At 38.1% G+C, this 25,638-nt stretch overlaps 1 protein-coding gene across 2 annotated transcripts in view; it reads left to right on the plus strand.

Annotated features, from left to right (window-relative positions):
* The window catches only part of MGMT (O-6-methylguanine-DNA methyltransferase), a 176,411-nt gene that overhangs the window by 49,953 nt on the left and 100,820 nt on the right, over positions 1-25,638 (plus strand). The window contains exon 1 of one of the 2 annotated variants that reach the window (XM_009277967.2): positions 9,562-9,743. The exons of the other annotated variant lie outside the window; for it this stretch is intronic. The gene's annotated coding sequence lies outside the window, so the exon portion shown is untranslated. Of the gene's footprint in view, positions 1-9,561; positions 9,744-25,638 lie in introns of those variants that run through there. 2 annotated transcript variants of the gene reach the window in all.

A 25,638-nucleotide genomic window follows, 5' to 3' on the forward strand; every position in this document is an offset into this window, starting at 1 on the left:
GCTGGTTTATTCCAGTCATCTGTGAATCAGAAGGCTTTAGACTCTTGGAGGAGGGATGGTGCTTCTAAAATAGTGATAGTGGAACTGAATGGTTAATTTTGGATGTGACATGTCGCATGGCAGTCCCTGCCTCTTGGCACTGTCATTTTGGAAGACATTTTGCATTGCTTTGTGTTTCCTTTGCCCTGTTTGCTGAAACAAATACAAAGGTACGTGTTGCAGTGGATGCTGTGTTCCTCCTGTGCCCCCCAAAACTGGAGGAGCATCTCAGATACGAAACAGGGGGAGAGGTAAAGCCAAGAAACCGGGCAACTCTATTCAGTGAATAAAAATGGGAAATACATTGAAGTCTAGATACAGCATCTTTGTAGTAATAAAAGCAGTAGTACAGATTTACTGGTGAAGGAGTTTTAACTGTAATACTGTGGAATAGTAGGTTATTTTGTGTTCAAGAGCTACATTTATCACAAAAATGATGATATACAAATCACTTCCATATCACAAAATGTTCTTGGTCAAAATTGGCTTGAGGCAAGTGATATCTTCGAGTAAACAGTATATGAAGACCATATCTTAAAATGATAGATCACCTAATTTTGTTCTGACAGAGGTTTTTGCCGCAACAAACATCTGTCACTGAAATACCAATTCAGAGATATGGAAGCCAAATTGTGGAGGTTTTCTAGTATTTGTCACTCCTAACTTAAGAACGCTACTGTTAGTTCTATAGATATTTGAAGATAGTAGGCAGCTTGCAGTTTAAACACCCTAAAGTATTTAGTTAAGTATTTTAAGAGACGTAAGGATCTTTAAATGCAGATTAGCAACTTCTGAAGTGCTACACGTTGATTTGGTATAGTAAGTGCAAAGCTGATGTGTTGCTGATGCTGCATAGAAATTGTATGATCTTAAAATGTAGCTGTTGTTGCACAGTAGAGTTGAAAAATATTTGATGAACTGAGTGTGGTGTTATTAACTGTATTTTTAGGACAGTTGGTGTAAAATGATACGTAGGTTTTGAATTGAGCCAGGGCTGCCATTTTGGTATTTTCAATATGGGGCTGGCAGAAGCATTGCTTAAAATCAGATTGCCTCATATAGGGTATTTGGTGCTTCTTGCTTTCCAGTGGGATGCAGTTCTGTCAGGGCTACTTCTTTAGGAAAATTGTTCACTGCATGGAGCTTGCTAGGACCTAGGGGAGAGAGAGGAATCTCTTACTGCAGAGGGTGTGAGTACTAAACACTTCTGATATGCCCTTTGAAATCAAACTTCTGACCCTGTTCTACAACTGAATATAAAATATTCATCAAAAATGGAAATTTTGTCTCAAGCATTTAGAGACATGATTAAATTTCATTTGGTTGATAGATGCTAGGGGTATAAATGCAGTAAAAATATAAATATCTATTCAAACAATATATATCTATCTCAATATAAGTAGTTATTTGTATGTGTGTATAGTTAGCACCTAACAAACTAAACAAAAAAAAAATGCAAATGCACTACTGATACTGGTTTTGAAGTCTATTTTTGCTGACTTGTGGTAGGAAAATAAAATTTGGCTGCAAACTACCAACATTCTGTGATATTTTGCAGACAGGATAAAATGGCAAATACCAGGTCCTCAGAGGAGAAAAGCAGTTACTACTCATGTTAGAAATTTTTCCAAGATTATTATTATGCATCGCATATTTTGGCCTAATTACTTTCAACACCATTGATGTTTCTTTAACTCTCTGTTAACAAGAATGTCCCTACCAGTGCAATTGCTTAGGTCCCATTTAAATACTTTTCTGCCTTTACAGACTGCCTCTGCACAGGGAAAACTTCTCCAATATAAAAATGCAAATGCCTTACTCTTGCTAACTTTAATTTTTTTTCTATTCCTTTTTAAATGGTGCTGTGATCAAATCTGAAGTCTGAAAGATCTGTAAGTGCTTTGTTTGCTCCTCAGATACATATTTTAAGGTATTTAAATTTCTCAAAGTAAAGCTGTGTTTTGTTTAAATTTCTCTGGCTAAGCATAATGCAGAAAATGGAAGCCAAATTTGAGCTAGGCAAACTACATACAATAAACAAATGAGACTCAGAAGTTGAGTTTTCTTACCTGTGTTATCAGTTCTCATAATTACTTAATGCTATTGCTGTGTTATTTTATATACAAATTTTAAATTAAATTTCTCAAAGTAAAGCTGTGTTTTGTTTAAATTTCTCTGGCTAAGCATAATGCAGAAAATGGAAGCCAAATTTGAGCTAGGCAAACTACATACAATAAACAAATGAGACTCAGAAGTTGAGTTTTCTTACCTGTGTTATCAGTTCTCATAATTACTTAATGCTATTGCTGTGTTATTTTATATACAAATTTTAAAAATATATGCCCTTGTTTTTAGGGACATAGTAGTCTGAAATCACATTGAAAAAACAGTAGTAATCACACACTGAATTAAAGCTGTTGTAAAAATTGCTGCTACTTACTAATAGCAAGTTTGGGGAGGTTAATAATCAGACTATTAGGTGTCAGAAGATTTTGTGCAAAAAAGAATTATTTTTCTCTGAATTAACGATCATCTAAAGCATATTTAGTGGTCAGTTTACATACTGTAGGAATACTACCCCTCAAGAGTATTAAAATTTTAATTCTCATTTTGTGGAAAATGACAAGAATTCCTCAAACAACGATTTTTATTTTTCCCCCATAGCTTTCTGATTCAACCCTTAAACTTAATCAACGTTGCTGATTGCAAGATGATCTCTCAGGACTTGTTTAATTTGGACCAAAAGCTGACGAACTACTTATCAGGCTTTCCTATGCAATATCAAGGAAAATAATCTGGTTAAATTTCATGAGGTACAAATTTAAATGTATGAGATTCTGCCTTTTCTGTGCCATAAGGAAGGTTAATTTCCCGATTCCGTGGGAGCCTGAGGGTTTGTGGTGCAGGAGCCAGAGCTGCTGGAGGACGGGAGCGGGATGGACCCGCTGGCTGTGCCCGCGCATGCGTCCACAGGAGCGACAGCAATGGAAATGCAGCGTTTGTATTTTCCTCCAGTTGCCAGGTGAAAAGTGTTGGCCGGTGTCAGAATAGCAGTTCCTGGTGAAGAATTGGCGGGGGGGGGGGCGGGGGGTTCTGCCTCAGCACCCGGGCCTGCGTGTGCTGCAACAGCCGTGGGCTCCGGGGAAGGGAGGAACGGGTTAAAGAATTCATAAAAAATGAAGGATCCTAATATTAAAGTGGGGGAGAATGTGGGTGAATGACATATTTTTTACACACCTCAACTGTCAACATTTCTAATCAAATCATCTAGCCTTCTTGCTTCTTAAATGATACAAGCAATATTTCCTGTAATAAACACCCCTAAGTCTAATGAGAGGCCCTAAGGCAACTTCAAATGTATGAATTCATTATAATTGAACAACATAATCTGCAGGGCAAAGATGCCTGCTACCCAGTCTTTTAACTTCGCACGGCTTGGGTGTTCTATGAAAAATGTTATACATTTTGTTTACAATGTATTGCTGCTATTTGAAGTATTGTATGTTCCTGTAGTACATAAGATGGGGACGCATAATGGAGGAAAAATCAAGGAGGCAATCTTTCATTTTGTTCTTGTATGAAAAATTCAAAAGACTGAAAACTCACCCAGAGAAATTTTGCAAGCATATTATTTTCCGATGTTTCGATCAATTTGTCTGTCAACCATGCTGAGAGGTGGAAGGGGCCAGCAAAAGCAATTTAGCTTGTGAGGTCCAAAATAGAAATGTTTTAGGAAACCTTGTCACATGTTATTTTTTTATATTAGAACTGCTGTGGTTTTTATTTGCTAGTCATATTATGAAGAGAAATTGGTATCAATCATCTAAATCACCTATGAATAACTGATATAACTATTACTTTTGTGCATATAAATAAGGAAAAAAAATATTTAAATGAAGCTTTTAAAGCATAGCAAAACCTTTGGGTAGACAACAGGCTCCCTACTAGGGTTTTCCCATTTAAAAAATATCCTGTGCATTTTAATTGATTGTACCCAAGTGACATCATACTGAATCATCTTGCATATGAACATATTGACCTCTCTCTGCCTTTAATTAAGCTATGATTGCTTTATGATAAGTTTGCCATGGATTGATAGGTGTGCCAGCCGATGTTTAAACTCTATGCGCTCTGCACGTGTACATGGCTGTGTAAGGTAGCATATGTGCAGGAGGGAGATTAATTCTCTCATTTGGGGGCTTCCTATTTGTTTATGTGATAAATACAGCTCCTGTCACTAGTGAACTGTTGTTGATGAGGCTGCAAACTGCAAGTTTAGTAGCAAACAGCAAATTTTGTTCAGTCTCCTGTCCACTGTGCTTCACTGACACTGAAATGTGACCGTTTCACAAATTGATGTGGAGAAAGTTTGTTTAGTACAGTTGGTGAAACTTTAATTTTGGTGAACCAGAATGATATACAAAATCTGTAATAATTCCATATTAAAGTTTATCTATCATTAACCCACTGTGTAGTTGAAAAATGTCAGCACTGTTACCTGTATTAAGTGGTTTGTGACTTTTTTATATATATGCGTGTGTGTGCACCTGAGTGTGTTTATAGGAACAAACACATGCGCAGAAGTACGCGTCGAAAGGATTTGCCAATGTTGTTGACTGTATGAACATGAACAGCTTTTTTGAAATGGAGGATTTAAAAAAAAAAAACAAACCACAGAGAACAGCACTAGTGTTGCAGCCCAAAGGAGGACTTCTGTCTGTCTGCCTTTTACTCCTTTTCTGCCCTGGTGTCCATCTGCTGTGACCTACGGGACTCAAAGACAGCTAGGGAAGGTGGTTTCCACAGACACACTGAAGGCATACAGTCAGTCAGCTGAAAGCAGGACGTCAGTGAGCTTTACACCAAAGCAAGTCAAAGGCTGGGTGCTTTGGATGCCCTTATTTCAGGCAAATGCAGGAGAAGGAAATTGTGTAGTTGTCTGTTGAGGGTCTTGGGTTGGCCATAAGGGGAGGACGAGGTGGAGAAAATGACAAAAATATAGGTCATGGGAGAACTGTATTGAGTAAGTGAGATGGAGGATCTTAATGGGTTTTGGAAGAAGCAATGGAGACGTATTTGGGGGTGATAGGGTGGTTAGAGTGGGGAGAAGGAATGTGGTTTTGTCAATATTGTTTGAGATGTGAACAAGTGAAATATAAAATAAAATTTTAGCAGTGTAAGTAGGAGGGCAAGTGAAACTTTTCCAGTACTAGAAGTGTGATGGACTCCTGTTCATTCAGACTCAGCAGTGTGAAGGATGACATATTAGGGAAAAGATTATTTTTAGAGGAAAGCTGGAGAAGTGCTTCTAATGGCAGGAAACAACAGGAGATCAGGATGCAACATGATATATAGTAATTATAATAACTTTGTGAGATACCGTTACAAAAGTAATAACCAAAATTGTGACGCAGAAGAGCATACAGAGTGGGCAAGCAGACAGGGAACAGAAACCTAAAGAACAGCAAAGAAGAAAATGGGGAATAGGAAGAACAAATGGAGATAACTAATGGTATGATCAAGTATGGCAGAGGCAGCTGCAAGCTGTGGCTGCAGGACGCAGGGAAGGATAGACCCTTGAGGACCACATCTTTAAAGACAGTGAGGAAACACAAAGTTTACTGTATTTCTGAATTAGTATTTTCTTACTGCTGTTTAAATAAAGGAACTTGATAGCATAGATGTCTTCTGGAGTTTTATCAAATATTTGGGGAAATGTTGTTTTCCTAGTTTTCTAGCATTTACTATGAGGAACAAGCAATGAGTCAGGATTGTCTCTGAACCAGTTGAGTCAGCAGTGTCCCTTACAGAGGACAAACTCAGTGTCCCATTCTTAATGGAAGATACAGTGAGAAATCAACTGCTTTGTTCCTGTTCTTAATGACAGAACAGCACTGGCTGCTTTCAGGCCCTCTGACACTTGTGGCTGTTAGTAAGCCACATGTACATGTACTGGTTAATGGTTTAGCTTTTTCAGTTGTTTTGTATCTCAGATCATCTCATCAGCTGCTGGTTGTTTATAGCCCTTAATTTTTCAAGCTCCATAGCCTTCTGATATTAATATCCTTCGTCATATTTTGCTACCTCTGAAGGAGAGCCTTAATGGATGTCGATGGCGCTCATGGCTGCATGGTATAAGATTGCTGAAAAATCACCCAATTATTACTCTTACCTTCTGATCAGAGGCTTGTACCATTAGGGATAAAGAAAGACAGCCCATCTCTTCCTTTGTGTGCTCCTTTAGCCCGGTCTCTGATTTTTCCCAAGAGTAAAGATTTCTGCTGTTTCCTTTGAGGGACTGTGCTGTGGCTTAGCGGATCCGTGTCGCTCCTTCACTGTTCACTGCAGATGTGCCTCTTGTAATTTCATGCTATCATTCCTAACTCCATTATATTTACTTACCTAAATAATGCTCCTTGATAATTGGAGATTATGCATTTTGAAAGATATAAACTGTTTAATTACCACTTTTACCTACTGTTTGTTAACATTGCATGCTGCATGTAGTGTCATGTGAAGCTGGTATGTTTATTTAATTTTCTCTTAAATCACGTCTCACAGCTTTGATAATCATTGCTCTGTAAATTCTAGAAATTGGAATTTTCTGGAAAAGTCAGAAATAAATGGAACACTCCAGTCCAAAGTCCCATGCAAGTGGTGGAAAAAGATGTACTGTATTAGCCAAATATGATGGTCTTTGGGTTTGGAAAGATTAAATTCAAGATGATTTGTTAGGGAGGTCTGTGTAGTTATTTGTAGTTTGTGTCATGGGTGGGGATTTATTGCTGTTCTGATAAATTTATATTCTTCAAAATAGGCTGTATTTTCCCTGTTCCCAACACACAGATGTGAGTGTTGCAATGGGGAACAGAAATTTTAGTGCTTTTAATATTCTTTGTATTGTGCTTTGGAACAGTTTTGCTTTTTAGTTGAACATTCCTCTAACAAATCAACACATTTTTCTGTAGACCTTCAGTTTTGTAGAAGTTGCTTTTGCTTTCCTTTGATTTTCTTTTTTTTAATGTTTACACTTCTGGTATTAGAAATCTCAGTATCCTAGAATTTCAGAAATGGCAAACGGTCTCCAAATTTTCTGATAATTTAAGCATCATCTGAAATAGCTTCAGGGTTTTCCTACCTGTATGTTAATGTTACTGATGTGTCCAGAGAAAGTCCTTCACCTGTTTAGTTCTGTAATATGGTGAAACTGTTCTTTTGTAACCTTTGCCCGTGAAGGAAAATCAATATAGTAAAACCTTGGATGGCATAAGGCCTTTGTGGAAAAACTTGCTTTTAATAAAACAAAACAAAACAAAACAAAACAACCCTGTAACCTCAAAAATTAAATGGCTTTACCACATTTTTAGGGTTTGCTTTGCAGCACCTAAATACTTCAGTATCACTTATTTAGATGAATATTCAGTCAGTGAATGTAATATCTCTACATATATCTCATATAGCTACACTATAGTTGCATAAATACTTTCAGAACTGCATAGTTAAAAAAATATTTTCTGTCATTAACATTGGTCTCTAAGAATGTGAGAGAATGGATGTTTGGATGGAAGCGTAAAACTAAAAATTATAGTTATCTAGAATAACCTCAAATTAAATGGCTTTACCACATTTTTAGGGTTTGCTTTGCAGCACCTAAATACTTCAGTATCACACATTTAGATGAATATTCAGTCAGTGAATGTAATATCTCTACATATATCTCATATAGCTACACTATAGTTGCATAAATACTTTCAGAACTGCATAGTTAAAAAAATATTTTCTGTCATTAACATTGGTCTCTAAGAATGTGAGAGAATGGATGTTTGGATGGAAGCGTAAAACTAAAAATTATAGTTATCTAGAACTGAAGGCATGGATTGATCATCACCTTTATGCTTATTGGCTTAGGGTAAAATGCAGATGTGTGCCAGGCTGATTTCAAAAGTGAACCTCAAAAATTAAATGGCTTTACCACATTTTTAGGGTTTGCTTTGCAGCACCTAAATACTTCAGTATCACTTATTTAGATGAATATTCAGTCAGTGAATGTAATATCTCTACATATATCTCATATAGCTACACTATAGTTGCATAAATACTTTCAGAACTGCATAGTTAAAAAAATATTTTCTGTCATTAACATTGGTCTCTAAGAATGTGAGAGAATGGATGTTTGGATGGAAGCGTAAAACTAAAAATTATAGTTATCTAGAACTGAAGGCATGGATTGATCATCACCTTTATGCTTATTGGCTTAGGGTAAAATGCAGATGTGTGCCAGGCTGATTTCAAAAGTGGTACAGAAATTCATTTGAGTAGCTCTTAAATTTCTAAATCATTAGGTTCAGGATGGAACTGTTAAGGACTGCATGATTTATCCTTAGCACAATTTTTTGCTAAGCTTTATGTGAAGGAGAGGAACGAGGTTCATGCAACCTTCTCCACTGTTAGAAGTAAGATATTGTTATTCTGCAGGATTGTACAGTGAAGTGGTTGCTGAAAACAATTTTTAATGCAACTTCAGTGGCCATTTGTAATAATACCAATTCTAACTTTCCATTTTTTTCAGGAAATTGTCAAAAATATAGCTCCTATTAGTTCTTTTATACCTTGAATTTCAGTTTGATTTCTCCTGTAGTGTAAGCTCTTTGACTTTTGTCAAGGCCCTCATTTCCTTTCTCATGGCATTTCATTAATATTATGTACTAAAATATTGAATGCTTCAAGATTTGTAATTGGGGAAAATGTAAATCTGCTTTTCTGTCTCCACCATCTGGCAGGAAGGATGAATTTTTCTGCCCGGCATTGTAAGAGGAGAGTTTGGTGGAGCTCGGTGGAGCTCAAATTTCCGTTTTCTGTGCATGATTTTTTTTTTCTAGATTTTGTTTTGTTTTTACAAAATATTGGTTTATTGAGAGATGTGTTACCCTCAATTGACATATTGACATTTCCAGGAACTGTGGTTATTGTTTTGAGAAATACAATCCTACACTGACAGATTCCTATCATTATTTGGAACTGTTGCTGAGGGTTAGTGAGACAAGTCTCATAAATAATGAAAGTGAATCATATTGGGGAGAACAGCAGCGAGAAATGGTGGAGTGTACAATGCTGACACCAGATAATTTTTGCTCAGCCATGACATCATGCAGTGTTAATGTCACGCGTTACAGTGGTGACTTTGACTTACAGTATTGAAACCCCGTTACGTGGTGGTAATTAACTTGTGTCACTAACTACCCCTTAGTAATTAGCAGCGCAGGGGATAACTAGGCTAACACTGTATGCCTCCCTGCGCACCACCCAGCCTCTCTGGGTGTTTTGCTGGAGCAGCAGACACAAATGTACTGGCCATGCAAGAAATACACTTGAATGTGGAATATTTTTTACATGGCTTCTAGTAACCTAAATTTTTTTTCTCTGTAGTTTTGCAGACTTTGACAGCTGTGGAAGAAGTTTCACACTGGACTGCATCTGATTTGCAGTTTTACAGTGAGCAATTGGCAGCAAAGGTAAAAACAAGCTCAGTTCTGGAGGAGTTACATAAGGCAAAGGCTCATCAGCCTAACTGTGGCTTGACCTGGTTTTGGGATGCATTTCTCAAGTTAACGGAGAGCTCTAATTAACCTCCTGTTAAAATAAGTTAAATCATTTCATTTACTCTGAGCTAACAAATTTCTCCCTGCTGTTATTTCTGGAAGCAGGTAAGTTTAATATCAAATGCCCTTTGCATGCCAGAAATGTGTTTCCATTATTATTTAACCTTATTCCTACAATGATGATGCCCCTTTATGTGCTGTGAAAATGCCAGACTTGAAGAGAGGCTAACATACATTGCCATAATTATTTTAATGAGAGAGAATGGAGAAGACACTTCTCTGCCATCTGTCAACAGAAAGCAGTCATATTGCATGCTAGACTTTATTCATTTACAAATTGTTCTTCAGTACTGAATACCGAGTTCTCTATTACTTCTTCTAGGTCAACAGCATTTATAATCTTTCCTGGTTCTCTGTGAAGTCTACAAATTATTAGTACAAAGACGCTCATTAATTTTGTGTTCTCGCATATCTAAAATTGAAACTTCCAGTGTTATTTGCTGCTTCGTGCATTCACCCTCCTCCACAACGTTGTACGCACAGAGGGGACAAATGGGTTGCAGAAGCACGTGTGCCACTTTTTAATGTGAAAATCCCATAATCAATAAATGCTCTAGAAAATGTTGAGGATACTTTGATTTTATTTAATTTATTTCTCACGGGGCTTTTATATTTAAAAAAGAAAAACCCATTTAATGCAGTTTGCTGGCAGGTGGTTGGAAAACCTGAGGGAAAGGAGGATTGGCAGTTTTTATATTTTTCCATACGATTATTCTCTTGACTGTTTTTACTATTACTTTAGTGGCAAGGAATTTGTTTCATATGAAATTACTAAAAGTCAGCAGTTTTATCCACCCACGTAATAGCCGCCTTGATGATGCTGTGATCTTGCCAATGTAAGATCCCATCATATCACACTTGACTTTTTTTACTTTTTAAAATGTGATTTATAAATAGCCAGAAATTAGACTATAGGGTAAGGTAGGCTGTGGCTGTGCTTTATGATGGCCTTTATATTATCCTTCAACATTTGCCTCTCAGTAATCTGTTCCATTTAGTGCATAGAAATGGCACCGGCCTGGACATGAACTGTGCTTGAGCTCTGCTCCAAACCATAGGAAATGTATAGGGTTTTCCATGTTTCAGAATCCCCTTATTCACTTTAGTTATATGGTCACAGCTATAAGTAAATCGAAAAGAATTTATCATGAAAAGGCCAAAACTTCCAAATAACATTAAGCAGTATGACTATCTTCACCTGTATCTTATTTCTTTATTAAAGAAGCTGCTGCAAGTCCCTATGACATCTTTCTGCATATTCTTATTTATGAATAACTGATAGGAAGGTGTTGCTTCTCCTCAGTGCTCTAGATTATTTTTCCACTTTAGCAGGATTGCAGCAAGAGCTGAGCCCTGGTTCGGCACAGAGGGCTGTTACTGCCCAGGGGAGGAGGAGGAAGAAAATGTCTCTATTCGGGATCCTTTTCCCATCCCAGAAGGTGTGGGCTCTGGGAAAGTTGCTTTTCGCCTGGGTGGCGGCCGTGTCCCCTGCAGCCCCCGGCATTGGGGTGGCACCGTGCCTTGGCTCAGCCTTCACCCCGTCCTTGGCTCGCGCCATCCCTTACACCGGAGCATCGAGTGGCAGAACTATTATATAGAAAAATATCACAATCTTAAATATTTTTGAAAACACTGTTTCATATAACTTTTTTCCATGCTCCTACTGTTCCTGTTTGGAATGAGGCTGTGATGCTTGAAGTGAACTTGATTTGCATTTGGAGACTTTGTGATATTGATACATCTCAAAATACTCGCTCAGCCGAAGAATGGTTGATATTTATCTGAAGCTTCAAGTTACTGTGTACAGAATAAAAAAATAATATAAAACAACCCAATGAAACTAAAGTTTTACTGGTTTGTTTTTTTGGTAAGTCTACAAAAAGATTTGAAAAGTAAAACTCTGGCTAGTCATGAGATGGAATATGATAGAAAAGAATTAAAAGTAAAACATATATGGAAAAAATACTCAGTTTTCAAACTGTTTGGTTTTAAATTTGCCTTATTTAACCACAGTTTAAAACAAAACTAAAATATAATTTCATTGTAATATAAATCCAAATTAGCATGGGCTTCTTTGAGCAATCCTGTTATGTTTTCAGATGGGTGCTGCAGTTTGAAAACCAGGGAATAGTGACGCTGGTTATTTTCTTAGCGCTCTGATTTTGAAATGTGAATCTTTTTCTTACTTTCCCTGCTCAGCCACTACAAATCAGACTTCTCATAGACTGTGTGATATTAATCTCCATGGGGTGGACACCTCTATGCAGGTGCTATAGCTCTTCCCCTCCTCCAGTTAATTCGGGTTTTAATCTCAATTCCTTTGATTTATTTACTTATGTCATGTGTAATGTGTCTGGCTTCTTGCCCTTGCTCTGCTTTCCCTCTTGTATACATTGGATGCGTTCTTGCTGTTTCACTGTTGTCTTCACCTCTTGCTTTTGTTCCTTGGGACATGCTTGTTTGATATTGTGTTCTCTGGTGATGAATTTCCTGCAGTTTGCTTACTCTTGTTTAACTTTCTGTTGTATTATTACACAAATTGCTTTTGGTGTTCGCTTCAGTTGAAACATATGAATCAAAATAACAGTGCTTGTGATACAGGAAAATACGGGCTCCGGCGTGGTGGTTCTTTATTTTGTTAAATTCTCCTAATCACATCTTCTTACTGCAGCCTCCTCAGGCGTTGGTACGCAGTCCTCTTCCCCTCCCACAATGGGCTGTTGGGACCTTTATTCACTCTGAGAATAGAAGATTTTCATGGAGGAAAGGGAAAAAGTGAAAACAAACAGTGAAATGCTTCATTTTCAGTTTGAGCTCACTGGTAGAAGAGGCCTCTCGATAACTGTTAGTAACCTCTTTATGAATTATGCTTTGAATAATTCAGATGAGCTTAGCTGTCTTAAAAAGAAATAATGAAATAGCAGCATATCTCTGTTTGCAGAACTTAACTGAAGTTTCTAAACGTGTGTGTCTTCCCGGCACTGCGTTGGGCTGGCCAGGCAGCCGTCACGCAGCAGCACTGAATGCAGTGGTACTGGTTATTTCATGTTTACCTTAGGCTAAATATTATTTTATTTTATCTATGCTGCTGTTCGATTAAATTTTTCTTTAGGAGACTGCCAGCAGATAGAAAATAAACAACAGGACAAAATACCTGTTTAAAGGTTTTAGAGAATTGCTGTAGGCTTGGTAAAGGATGAAATGGGCAGGCGCTCTCTGAATTGCAGGTCACTGTTACATGACTCAACCTTTCTGGAGTGTGGATTAAAATAGTGACGTTCCGATGCTTTCCACTAACAAGGACTTCATTTCTCTTTGTAATCCCTCCTGCCCCGGTGCTTCGATCCTAGGGGGGTCCCTGGGAGCTGTGCTCTAGAACAGCTGCTCCAACCCCACGGTAGGTTGCAGTGGTTGAGCATTAGCCTGCTTGAGGTTTGAAGGCCTGGGAAACAAATGGTACCATTAACTTGGGGATAAACACTGGCTGGTTAACTACTTACCTTATAACTATGTATTTTTTAAATTTGAATCTAGGAAAATACTTCAGATCATTTTTCCGTGATGTCAGTGTGCTGCCCTGATTCACTGCTTTGGTGAAGCCATGTGATTTTTATTTTTCTAATCTGTCCGAACACCTCTGCTGCACTGGCCTTAGTTACATTTCTCAGTGCTTCCTTGCAGAGGAAATAAGATCTCTGTTTATCATCTAGTCAAATGCCTATCTCATTATTCAAGCTACACGTCTGAGGTCAAAGATGATATCACATTTTCAGCAGTACAGATGATTCAATATGAGTACCAGTTTTCCTAAAGTAAAAGCAAAGTTTGTTTTTTGTAGGGCAAAAAAGGGGGAAGATAGCAAACTTCAGCTTAATTAGATTATTTGAAGTTAACATCGAGGCTCTTGGTTAGAGCAGAGGTAGAGCCCAAGTTCATTTCGGTTAGGGGTTAAGCAAGATGGAAATCTCGCCGCGTCCGTCTCTGCACTGCTGCCAGCCTGTCTGTCTGTCTTTGGGGCCTTCCTTACTTCATGGGGATCCTGAATAAAACAACGCAATAGTTTTTCTTTGTACTGTGTAGTTTAATATTTCAACTAATACTTGTGGCTGCTCTGATTATTTTTCCAGTAGTATTTGGTCCCTTTTCCTGCTCCCTGGTCCACTCGCATAAAGTTTGGTATTGAAGCAATGTTATTTCCCAGATCCACTGAACGGGTTTTAAAGTGTAACACCCAACTGTTAAAATTATTGCATCTTTTCCTTCGACACCTTGTCAAATAAAATGTCTCATTACCATGCAAATAGAAATCGTTCCTGTTGCCAGGCAGGCAAAATGTTACCGTACAGATTACAACTTCTTGAACCACAGCATAACACCAAACACGACATTCGGAACAAATATAACTTCTTATATCCAAGCAGCAGTAGTTTGATGGTGTGTGAGTGAGGAGGAAATGTCAGGCTGAGTCCTGAAATTTTAACAACTTAATTCACATTGCAGCACAGTAGTAACTATATCTAATACTATAAATAAGATGCAGTTGTTAACTGTTCATGTGTCATAATGTTTGATTAAGGATGTAGAGATAGGAATGAAATTTTAATTTGTTGAAGACACCAACTTTATCTTGCACCAGGGACACTTACTCGAGTGAGCAGACTTGACACGAGTGACTGTTGAGCTAGGTGTTGTATATGGGATTTTCATGTACTAAAAACACTTATTTTGTGGGTTCTGCATGAGTATTTGTTTAAAATTTGGGCCTTAGGATCATCAGCCCATATTCCTGTTTAGAGATCAGTTACAGTTAAGAAAAACATTTATGTGCATTTCACAAAAACAATCACAGTGCAAGTGACCTGAACCATATGCTCACTCCTAAGTTAGTTTGTAAAGTCAAATACTTTCTGTAATACCTAATTCAGAGTAATTCATTGGCAATGAGTGGATAGTAGTTTGTTTCGGAAGTATAGCCGTTTCTTTTGGACAAAAGTTTGAATGATTTCCAAAACTTCCAACCACCTTCTTTATTGGTGTTTATTCTTTTTAGGAAAAATCATTTTGCATGCAAACAATTAGCAGTTCTACTGGTGTCTAGTCTTTAATGTAAATATTTTAGCTGTCTGTCTTTGCTGTTCTAAACACTAGAAATGGGTAATTCATCCAAAATAAATACACAATTTTGAAGCTGATTTTCAAGCAGATGACTGGGAGGAGGTACTGGAAACAAGCCAGTGGCTTCTCATCCTGTAGTTCCCAGAATTAATTTCCTCAGAAGTACGAAAGGCTACAATGCAAAATTAATTCAATCCACACTAAATGTTTGCATTTGCTAGTCGTGTTCCATTCTTTCTAGAAATGTTCATCCCATATTTTCTGTAATTGTTTCCATGTCTTTCCTATAGCAGAAAAACAAAACCAAGAAGTCCTACATCTTAGAAAATGCTGGTTTCTAAGGCTTCATGACGTTTGTCCTTTCTTTGGAAGAGGGAAATTTTCTTTTCAGGCAACTTGTCCAAGAAACGTTTTTGCTTTGTATGGTGAGTTTTCTTAGAAACCAACCATTGCTTTCCAAAGCATCTCCCCTATGTTCTGTTCGAACTCTTTCATTATGGAGATGGTTTTATCTAATTACAATACACCTACTGGTTGCTTTTTAGAAAGGGGAGATGGGATTTCAGGTATTTCAGATCCGATGCACAAGGTCAATTTTATATATATCAAAGATAATACCTGATTAAATGAACAAAAATATGCCATAAAGGAGGAATTTAGATACTCTGTTAGAAACTAAAAAATTGCTCTAAATCTTTTGTCCCAGTCTGCTGAATCAAGGTTTTTGTTTTAAGTGATTCCTGTTTCTATAAAATCAAATGTTATTTTAAATGATTTTCAGAGTATCTTCAACTGCTAGCATAGGTTTGAGATGTATAATACAACTTCATTTCTGATAAGACTTCTCTGCTAAGCTGCATTAAAATAGATTTTATTGGGAAAGAATTGGCTAAATGGATGGGATTTCTTCAGCTGTAAATGTATGACAAAAGAGAGAGCTTTTTGTATTTTTTGAGAATCCTTTTTGTAACAAAGTCACAGTTTGAAGTTCTGGATTTGATAACTGTAGATATTAATATGGGTTAGAAAGTCAGAAATTGCCGTGAGAGCCTTGTCCTCTGGAATCCCCAGTGCCAGAATATTTTTCTGGGAAGCAAAATTGCCTTTTTCATGAAAGAGTCAGAGTGTCACCAACTATGGATGAGTGCTATCAGTTGTCTCATGAGACTATTTCACAGAATTTTTATTCTTGCCTCCAAACTGTGGCACAGTTCCCTCTTCACCTCTCAAATTGAATGAAATAAGAAGCTTTCTGTCTTAACATTTCAAAATCCTCCAATACTTCTAGTCCTTCTTTGTCAGACACACTTGGGTATTTTCTTCCTTTTTATTGACTAAAAATAACTAGAGGCATTATCCTCCAGTGTGAGCCTTGTTGACTAAGTATTCAACATGGATTTCTTTTGTCCTTGGCTGAGGAACCACCAAGGAACCTTCTACCCTCCAGAATGCACAACCGTAGCATAGACCTCAGCAGTTTTCCATGGTACTCACTTGATACCAAATGGCCAATAGTTGGACTTTTACATGGATTCTTAGACCTACAATTTTCTGTAAAGCATTTGATTGATAGTTTAACCCCATCTGTATGTCTAAAGTCTGATTTACTTTCAGTTAATTCCACAGTTGTATGATTAATGGTAATTTCATTTGCACAAACTCTGGTCGCATGGTCTGCAATTTGCTGTTGAGTTTCTTCTTCTGCCGCATGAGACATCAGCATAGCATGAGATTCGGCAGAGACTTATCTCCTCCAACGAATGAGGTGTTTTCAGATAAATAACTGAAATACAGAAGTATCTGATACCAAACAAAACATTTGTTTTCTAAGTCAAATGGCCACATTCTTGAAGATGCAGCTGAGTCCCCGTAGTGTTGCGCTGTCGAGTCTTCTCTGAGCAAGGTGTTGAATTAAAGCTTGACTTTCCCAAGAGAACAAAATTCTCTTGCCCCTTGGATCTTTAAGCCACATCTGTTGAGCACTAATAACCCTAAAGTCTCTGTAGCCAGAACTGTTTTAGTGGCAGAGATTATTCGAATCTATGAACAAGATGTATTTCATATAAAATCCAGCAATATTAATGTCTTCCTGTAATTAGACTTTGATGTTTATTTTGGTTAAAGTGGGTGCTGCAGTAATAATGAGAAGGTGCAGAAGGCTCCAAAACTCCTCCACAGGCAGAAACTCCCCTTCAGATTAGTCAGAAACTATTTCTTCCCAGGAGCATGTGCTTAACTTTGACCTCTCCAGTGCAAGAACTGATGCAGTAGAGGTGAAAGGAGGGGATTTCCAAGTTCAGGGTTTATCAGAGAATGAGTTATGGGTATCTTTTTTTTAAAAGAAAGCCATGCTATGTGGTATGACTGTCCAAGCTGTGCTGGCTGGTGGCAGCATCTGAAGAGGCAGTTCCAGTTGGTCAGAGGCATTGGCTGCTGGGGCAAATCATAGTTACTAATATCACAAGAAATGCTGCTTTCCTTGCAAGCAGCTTGGTATAAATTCTGCTCTATGTCCCCTCATCACTTGGGCTGATCAGAAATCATAGAAATGTCAGATTAGCATTATTAGACACAAAAATAAAAAAAGTATTTCAAGCTTCCCATGTTCCTCAGACGGATAAATATTGGAAGGTAATGTGACATTGGAATCCGACGGCAACAAAGAAAGAGCGTAAACATTTTTTTTTCCGATATTTGTTAGTGGGAGGAATGTGGAGTGTTCAGCTCCAGCAGGAAACTCAGCTTTCAAGAATGGGAAATAGGGTTTTCTTTCCAATTTTGTGATGATCATGTACAGATGCAGAACTGGAAAGCTCCATATCCTGTGCTGCTGTAACCCCAAATCACAAATAGAGCAGAATATCTGACTTAAAAAGCAATGAACGAAGTATGTTTACGTTGTCTGTATGTACAGTTGTGTATAGGCAGCTGAGTCTGAAGTAAGTTTTTATAATTATGCACCTCTAAAAAATAAAATCTTAAGTGTAAACCCTGGCATACTTTTAACTGTAATAGTGTGAAAAACACTGTTCTGAGGAGACAAAAATGTGTATTGGTGCATTTTGGACTATTCCCATATGACCTGCACAGGCAACATGAGAAGTGGCAGCATAACTGTAAACAGAGAGGCCAAGGACCCTGAGACTCTGCTTCACAGGCTGCTCCAAACACTAGTGTTGTTATTCACAGAAAAAAATACTGTCAAAAAACCCACTTTGTAAAGCTGTAATAAATCCAACAGACTGAGCGTCTCTTCCTTGGTATGTTAGATGGAGGCTGTATATTAAATAAAATATCCAGGATGCTTTGGTTTGCTGTATTTTGAGAAAGTCCGAGATTTAAATCCCACAGTTCCTTTGTGAACGTGTGTCTATATATTTTTTTCGTAGTATGAGGGATTTCTGCTTCCACTGGCTGTCAGATAGCTCTGTCCATTTTGAGTTTTGGGGGGCCGGGAGGAGAGGTTTGCAGACTTAAACTGCGTGGGCACCTTTCAGTGCTGATAAAGCAGTTGCTGCATTTTCCAGGTCTGTTCATTTTATCAGTAGCATGTGTATTCCAGTGTCAATAAGAAAACATATTTCTTAAACTAAAAAAATTCAACATTTTCCTGTCTCTGTAGGAAAGGTACCAAAATGTGGGGTTTGAACCTCAGGATGGTTAAATGGGTTCAGTGTCACTGAATTACACTGAATAATCCAATCCTAATCCAATCCTAAAACCTTTAACTGCACTAAGAGTTGGAAATACAGCGTTAAATTTTACTGTGGCTATCTGTTTTAAGGAGAAAATTGATCTCTTTTTAGGCTTTGTAAAATAGCTTAACCTGTAGGTCAGGTTTATCATATGGATTCAGATATATTAGTACAGCTTGCCCAAATGTAGAGACTCTCATTGAAGTATTTGTATATCCTCAAATCAAGCTGTTCTTGGAGGGCGAAAATGACGGTGAGCAATGAGACAACCAAGATACAAAAGGGTCGAAAATTTACAGAGCCTTATACTTCTGTAAGGAGGATTTGTTCAAGAGGGGATCTCATTTACTTTACAACCAGGGAGCTCTGCCATCAGTACTTCCAAGTGATGCCTTTCCTACCCAGGAGCTGTGAAGGGGTGCAGAAAACTTATCAGGTGTGGCAAAGAATGAGTTGAAAATATTTCAGAAATGTCTTAATTGTCCCCTATCCCTGAGGTTTAAGGTGGTCTCCCACAAGCTGTCTGTATAGACTCTTTATGTTCTTACTATCCCCCTGAGGGGTGGGTATTTATATACCATTGCTGTTCTCACATGTGGCTTCATGGATGTATTTTTATGATTTTATATTAAAGTATTTTGAATGTACAACAATTGTGAAGAAATTCATAAGATGTAAGCAACTCCTCCCAAAGTAAACTCATTTTAATGTGGGTTAAGGATTGCTATTTGCTGATTTCTGGGCATGAAATAAGCTTATCTTCACATGGCAATTTTCAAGATTCATTACAGCAAATTATTTTGACTTCTTTTTGCCCTAATCCTACTAACATAGAAGAAGGGATACTATATGCCCAGAATATTCATAACGCAATAATACAATTCCACCTGCCATTGAACAAGGGAATTTAAAGAAAGAAACACTTCTTTTCTTCCTATGTTTTTTGGTAGGAGAGGATTTGTGGTATTAGGGATATGATTTTTCCATTTAAACTTGCACGAGGCAAAAGGAGAGTTCCACCTTTAAATGTCAGAGCAGTGAACTGGAGTTGTTTTGATTATAGGAGGTATGTAAGAGCTTCAAAAATAAGGAATACCATAATATTGTTCAGATTAACTACTAAATCTGGTATTTCCAGTAACTAAGGTTAATCTCTTCTACCACACCGTATGCATAAAGCCATGTGTCATAGATAAAGCAAAGATAGACTGGTGGCCTAGTCTTACCAAAGACAGATAATATATAAAAGGTAGTGCAGTTGTTGAGCACAAATGGGTTATAAGGAAATTAGAAATTTCTAAGAGATACAATATAATCTTGCACTGAAGTAGGGAAATACCAGTCGGGGAAATCCAACAAAAAATAGATCCTCCTTAGGAGTCCAAATAGTCACTTGGAAAACTGGGCGTCCCACCTGATGAAGACTGATGGCTCTGGTTGTACCAGGAGCTGCTGAGATTTTATAAACATTATTCATTTTTAATACATGTTCTGATCGCCTCAAGTGAAATATCGAAGAATTTACTCACTGGCACTCTTAATTCTCCTCTTGTTAACTACCAAATAACAGTTTGTCATAAACTTGCTTTTCTTCATTTTAAAAATTCTTAAGACTTTGAATCAAGGTAACAAGTACCACTAACATAAAGTGTTCCCATCAGCGGGACAAAGCAAAGTCTAGAACATCCTAGCCTACGGACATCCTATGTCTAGGACATAAGGAGGCTTTAACTCCTCAGGCACCTGTTTGGGGACAAATGCAGCAAAACTGTTACAACGAGCTGACATTTTTGTGACGTGGGGAGAAGGGGGGAAGAAGCTCTTTGATTTTTATTCTGATACAATAGTATTGAGTCATGATACAAAGCGGTAAGATAGAATAAGCATGAGTGACTGTGGAAGTGATGAACCACAATCCCCAAGAAGAAACAGGAAAATGTGCAAAATGAAAGCAGTGTCCTTCAAGAAAATGGTTTAATCTCAGTTGGGTAGCTGAGTTCTTACAGGAGGGAAGCTTGAGACAAAACTGCTAAGATCCATCCTAATCAAAGGAGGGGGAAGTTTCAGTGTATGGAAAAGGAAGAAGATCGGTGAAACCTCCATGGCTGCATTGAGCTGGACACTCAAAGACCTTAACACAAGGAAGAAAAGAGAACAAGGGCAGCTCACTTCAAAAGAAAGAGTACAAAAGGAGTAGTACCAGTGTACAAGGACAAAATAAGGAAGTAAGGCACAAAGTAAGATGGAACTAGCAAGAGACATACAGAAATCGATTGGTAAGTACATTAGTAATAAGAGGAAGACCAAATAAAGTGTTTGGTCTGCTACTTGAGGGAAGCAGGGAGCTATTAACAAATGAGACTGAAGTGTTCAATGACTTTTTGCATTTGTTTTCAATTAAAAAAAATCAAAAGTGAGCAGATGGTTAGCACAATTAATACCAGCAGAAAATGGATAAAATCTCAGCCTAGGAGATCTACTGTTAGAGTCCTGCCTGTTTTAAAAGGCCTGATGATTTTAATCTGAGGATACTTAAGGGACTGGCTAAAGCACTTGTCACACCAGCAGACACTTTTGAAAATTCACAGAGGCTGGGCGAGCTCTTGAATCAAACGGGGAGAAGCACGCAGCCTCTACCATTAGTAGAGGGGCCTCAGGTAAAGGATAAAATCAATCTGGGAAATGATCGGACTTAGTTTTCCTTTGTTTTATTCTAAATTTTTTATTGCAAGCACTTGGTTGGTAACAAGGAAGGGTGCAGCAACCATCATGGATCTGGCAAATTATGGTTTTATCAATTTACTTTTTCGTATCAGGCTTTTTACGTAAGTGAGAAGAGAAGGATGTTTTGATTTTTAGTAAGACTTTGGGCGTCCTCAGATGGCATTCTTGCTGCTGCCTAGAGAAATGGCTTGAGCTAGCACAGTTCCTAATTTTGCAGGTGGCATCAAGGTGGGAGGGAAGGGAGGTGTAATACAAGATAGAGCCAGTGTTTAAAATAATTCTCGCACATTGACAAAACAGTCTTAAATAAAAGTGATGCAGCTGAAAATTGTCAAATACTCAGTAAAGGTCTTTATCAAGACTAATCAACCGCCAACTACAAGGCAGACAACTCACAGGTAGCCTTTCAGCAGGAATGGACGTGCAGATGGCCAATGTGAGTTGACATGCGGGCCTGTGAAAAGCCAAATGTGTGAGTCAGTGAAGTCCTGCTGTTCTGAGAGTAAGGTGCACTGTCCTGAGACACGGACAGAGAAATATGCTCAGTGGAGTCCAACTGAAATTACATCAGTAGTGGCTTCTGTGAAAGCCATAGTCGGGTCTAGAAAATGCTGTGTATGGGGGGGGGGGGAAATCATCTGTTGAGATGCCTGTGAGGAAGAGGACAGAAAGATTTAAACTGGAGCAGGAGAGTTTCTGATCAGGAAACACAAAACCTCTGCTGACGTTCTAGAGCGAACTGTCCAAAAAGGTTGGAAAACCTTTTCAAGGTAGGGTTGTGTGGAAAAGCTGAACAAGTCTGTTTGGAAAGATGCACGTGCATTTGATTCTGCATTGGGATGACTGCTTTGGTAGAAGACTTTCCAGAGTACTTTTTTCCAGAGCCTTATTTTTCTGTAATTCTGTGGTTTCTGTGTTTACTTCATTGGTTGGTTTAGCACGTTGTACAGGTTAGTTGGACTTGCTTTGATTTGTTTTTTATCATTGAGATAACATTTGAACCAAAAATGCAACTTTATGACTAGGCCAAAATTATATTTTGCCTTTAACTTCCTAGCTGTTAAGCTTGCTGCAAGGAAGCTTAAAAGTTTTAAGTAGTATTGAGAAAAAAAAAAATCAAGGAGACAGCGTAAGAGAATTTATTAGATTATCGTGCTAGCAATTACTTCACACATACAAATTATGAAATGTATCTTGACATGTAGGTAATGTATCTTAAAGTATCTGGTGTTTAAGTTCATGCAGAGTTCTACTTTAGAAACACATATCTTATGGTAGATTACCACGTACATCACTGTCTAAATACTTTACTTTCTGAAGTTACTATGCAAAAATACCAGTAGTATATAATGCTATCATAAAGTGAAGTGCATAGAAAATGTGTTCCATGTAGAATTACTGAGCCTATCATAAATAAATATGGTGCCTTTCTTTATCATCAGTATTAAAAGCCATGTGACTTCTTTATTGTCACAGGAAGAATTTGTCATTTAAAGCTTTAACGGTCTTAGCCGTGTCTTTGGTTTGTCTGAAGTTGACCATCCAGCCCAATAATACTTTTTATTTACCACCACAGTGGGGTTCCACACATGCCAAGTTGTCAAGTCTTGAGTCGACCCAAAGTTTTAAGAGAGATGCTGCAATGAAATTCTGCTAACCCTCAATTAAGAAAAGGTTTAATTAAAATTCTAAGTTCAAAATTAAGGATTTAATTGGGAAAATATTAGAAATAACTAGCAAGTAAGGGTAACAGCAATTTTAATTGTGATGGGGAGTAGTGAGAAAGTCTTTCCATATATATGAGACAGGGTAATATTGGTCAGCATCATGGTGTTTGGGGAGCCGCTAAGAAGTATTCTGCAAAGAATGATAAACAGCTCATCTGTTACTGTAGGTAAATTTTATGTCTGCCCTGGGCTAGAAGCCTTCTTCAGTCTCTAGGCTGAAAATGGAAAGGGCGCCGGTAAGTCGAGTATACGCCTGTCTTCAGGGGTTGTAGTTAGGTGTTTTCTGAGCCTCCTTTTCTGCTTATTGAACCAATCTGAAAACTATCCATTACTGTAATTAGGTTATGTATTTAGAAATGAAATGAATAAATTAGGTAAACATCTGCATTGCTTCTCACAAACCTGTCCGGTTTTCCTGCTACCTCCTCAGTCAGAGTGGCAGCAGGCATCATCCCGCCGGGGCGACCAGGGCTGGGAGACCACGGGGATGCTGGTGCCCTTTCTCCTCTGGGAAGATGGTGGCCACTGCCAAAAACACTGCCACAGCTTTGTGAGAAGAATTAAAATACAAGTAATTTTAGGATACAAAGATAATACTCACTATCACCACAGTTGTGTCTATAGATACCAGTCTGAGTGTGGTTAGGCTTAGGCAGGTGTGTTAACCCCTTCTTTGGTCCAGTGTAATGGTGCCTTATTTAGAAATAAATTATTTATGCCTTTGTATCTTTCAGTTGATTTCTACCTTGTTCCAGGCTTTGAGGGGTTTTGTTTCCTATAGTGGAACTTGATCTGCTCTCCTTCTGCTGTAGTGTTTAATGCAAGGAAAAATTTGTGATGTTTGTGTCTAAAATGAAAGATTCTCTTTGTATCGCCCAAGGCTCAAGAGTCCTTATGTCCTTATCTGCCCCATGCCAGATTGAGTACCCCACTCTGTAGCATAGTCCTCATTTATTACCACATCTGACACTGCCTCATCTACATACTTAATTGACAGAGATTTTATATTCTGTAAAAGCATAAAAAATGCTGGACAGAAATCTGAATTGTCCCAACCGCACCAGTCTTAGGCTCATCCTTCCATGTGTTCAATATGACTTTTCAAGAACTATGTCAGCCAGCATGCACTGCATATGCCCCAGTAACTCCATGTAACGCAAACTGGTCTTCGGTGACTTTCAGGTGGCATTTGGTCATCTGTCTGAGGTTATCAACCAGAGCGTCCTTCAGAGACATCTATAATTTTCTCAAAACCTCTCTCCAAACTCCTCACCCCCAAACAAAAAGTCTCCAGGTTTACTTGAGAGCTCTTTTCCACAAAACTACGTTGACTAGAAATGGTTTTTCATTCATTTTGCTCTGGATATTGAATTTTGCGGGTTTCCCTTTTCCCCTTGATATTTCCCTTAGCTTTTCCTATGGGTTGACAAACGTGAGCAGGCCATTGCCTTGCAACTGGTTCAAGCTGCGGGAAAGCCTCCCTTTTACAGTTCTGAGCATTGAAGGCTGCTGCCATGTTTGTGTTAGTCAAAGTAAACATAACCAGATATTTATCATGGGAATTGAGGCCACTCTTCATTTTCTGTAAGTCAGTGGCTTTCTTGTTTTTCCATTAAAATGAGATCCAGTACTGTTAGCACTTTGTATTCTGAAGGACCGGTTTACTGCTTATAGAGATTCTGAGAAAATCTTGTAATTTATTCAATGTGATATTCTTCAAATGTTGCCCAGGCTGATCTATAGTTGTTCATGAAACACTTTTCTTCTGCACTGAGCTATGTTTAAGGGTGCCTGTTCCACTCTGCAGCCTTAGTTTTCAGTTGCTGTGACACAGTGTAGATGAACTTGTTTAATACCTGCCCCCCAAAAGGCAAGCCTTTATGCTCTGCATTCCTCTCCTCTCTTGTATTTACGGTGGTGGTTAACCACCTGGTCAGTTGATTCAATTTGCTAATCCAGGGAAAAAAAATCGGCCTTGCTTCCCTCCATTTTCCCTAAATTATACAGTTATAATTTGATTTTCTGGTGGCTGGTGACCTATGAAGACAATGCAGTACTCCTTATCTTTTTAAGGGGGAAAGGGAGTTTTGGCTTTTTTTTTCCTCCGACTTAGATTAATCTGGTCTAAAATAAGTGCAAGAAATCTCTGGGGACTGCATGAAGAACATATCCTAACATTGCGTATGCTCTTGAAAGAAGTCTTGTTCGAGTCCAAGGTTTCCTGACACTTCACTGCAACACAAATATGTGATACCACAATACTTGCTATTTGAGTGGCCGCTGCAATAAGAGCAGAATTCGGTATTGTCACAGCCGTATATTACAGCCGTGGAAATTCCATGTAGTTCATTGGTCCGTGACCAACAAAAATCCCCTTGGACTAACAATTAATCAGGCTCTGGTGAGCCTTTGACTAGCAATAGTTGCAGATGTCACCTCATGCTAGAAGTTGAGGCTTGGCCTTGCACTAAAGGGGAAAACAAAAACCAAGAAAAAAAGCTTTTTTAAGACTTGATTGCTTGACATTTTCTATAATGTTGAGGCATTATAGATTTCGCAACTTAATGTATTATAGGCTTGTTTTTTATTGTTCTGTGGGTCTTTGGCTGTAAACAATTTTCAGTTGAGGTTGGGGCAAGACAAAACAGGTGAAGCACTGAAATGTCTGTGTAAATGGAT

Source organism: Aptenodytes forsteri, unplaced genomic scaffold, assembly GCF_000699145.1.
Source record: "Aptenodytes forsteri isolate BGI_AS27 unplaced genomic scaffold, ASM69914v1 Scaffold15, whole genome shotgun sequence".
In the NCBI taxonomy this organism is placed as follows: Eukaryota; Metazoa; Chordata; class Aves; order Sphenisciformes; family Spheniscidae; genus Aptenodytes; species Aptenodytes forsteri.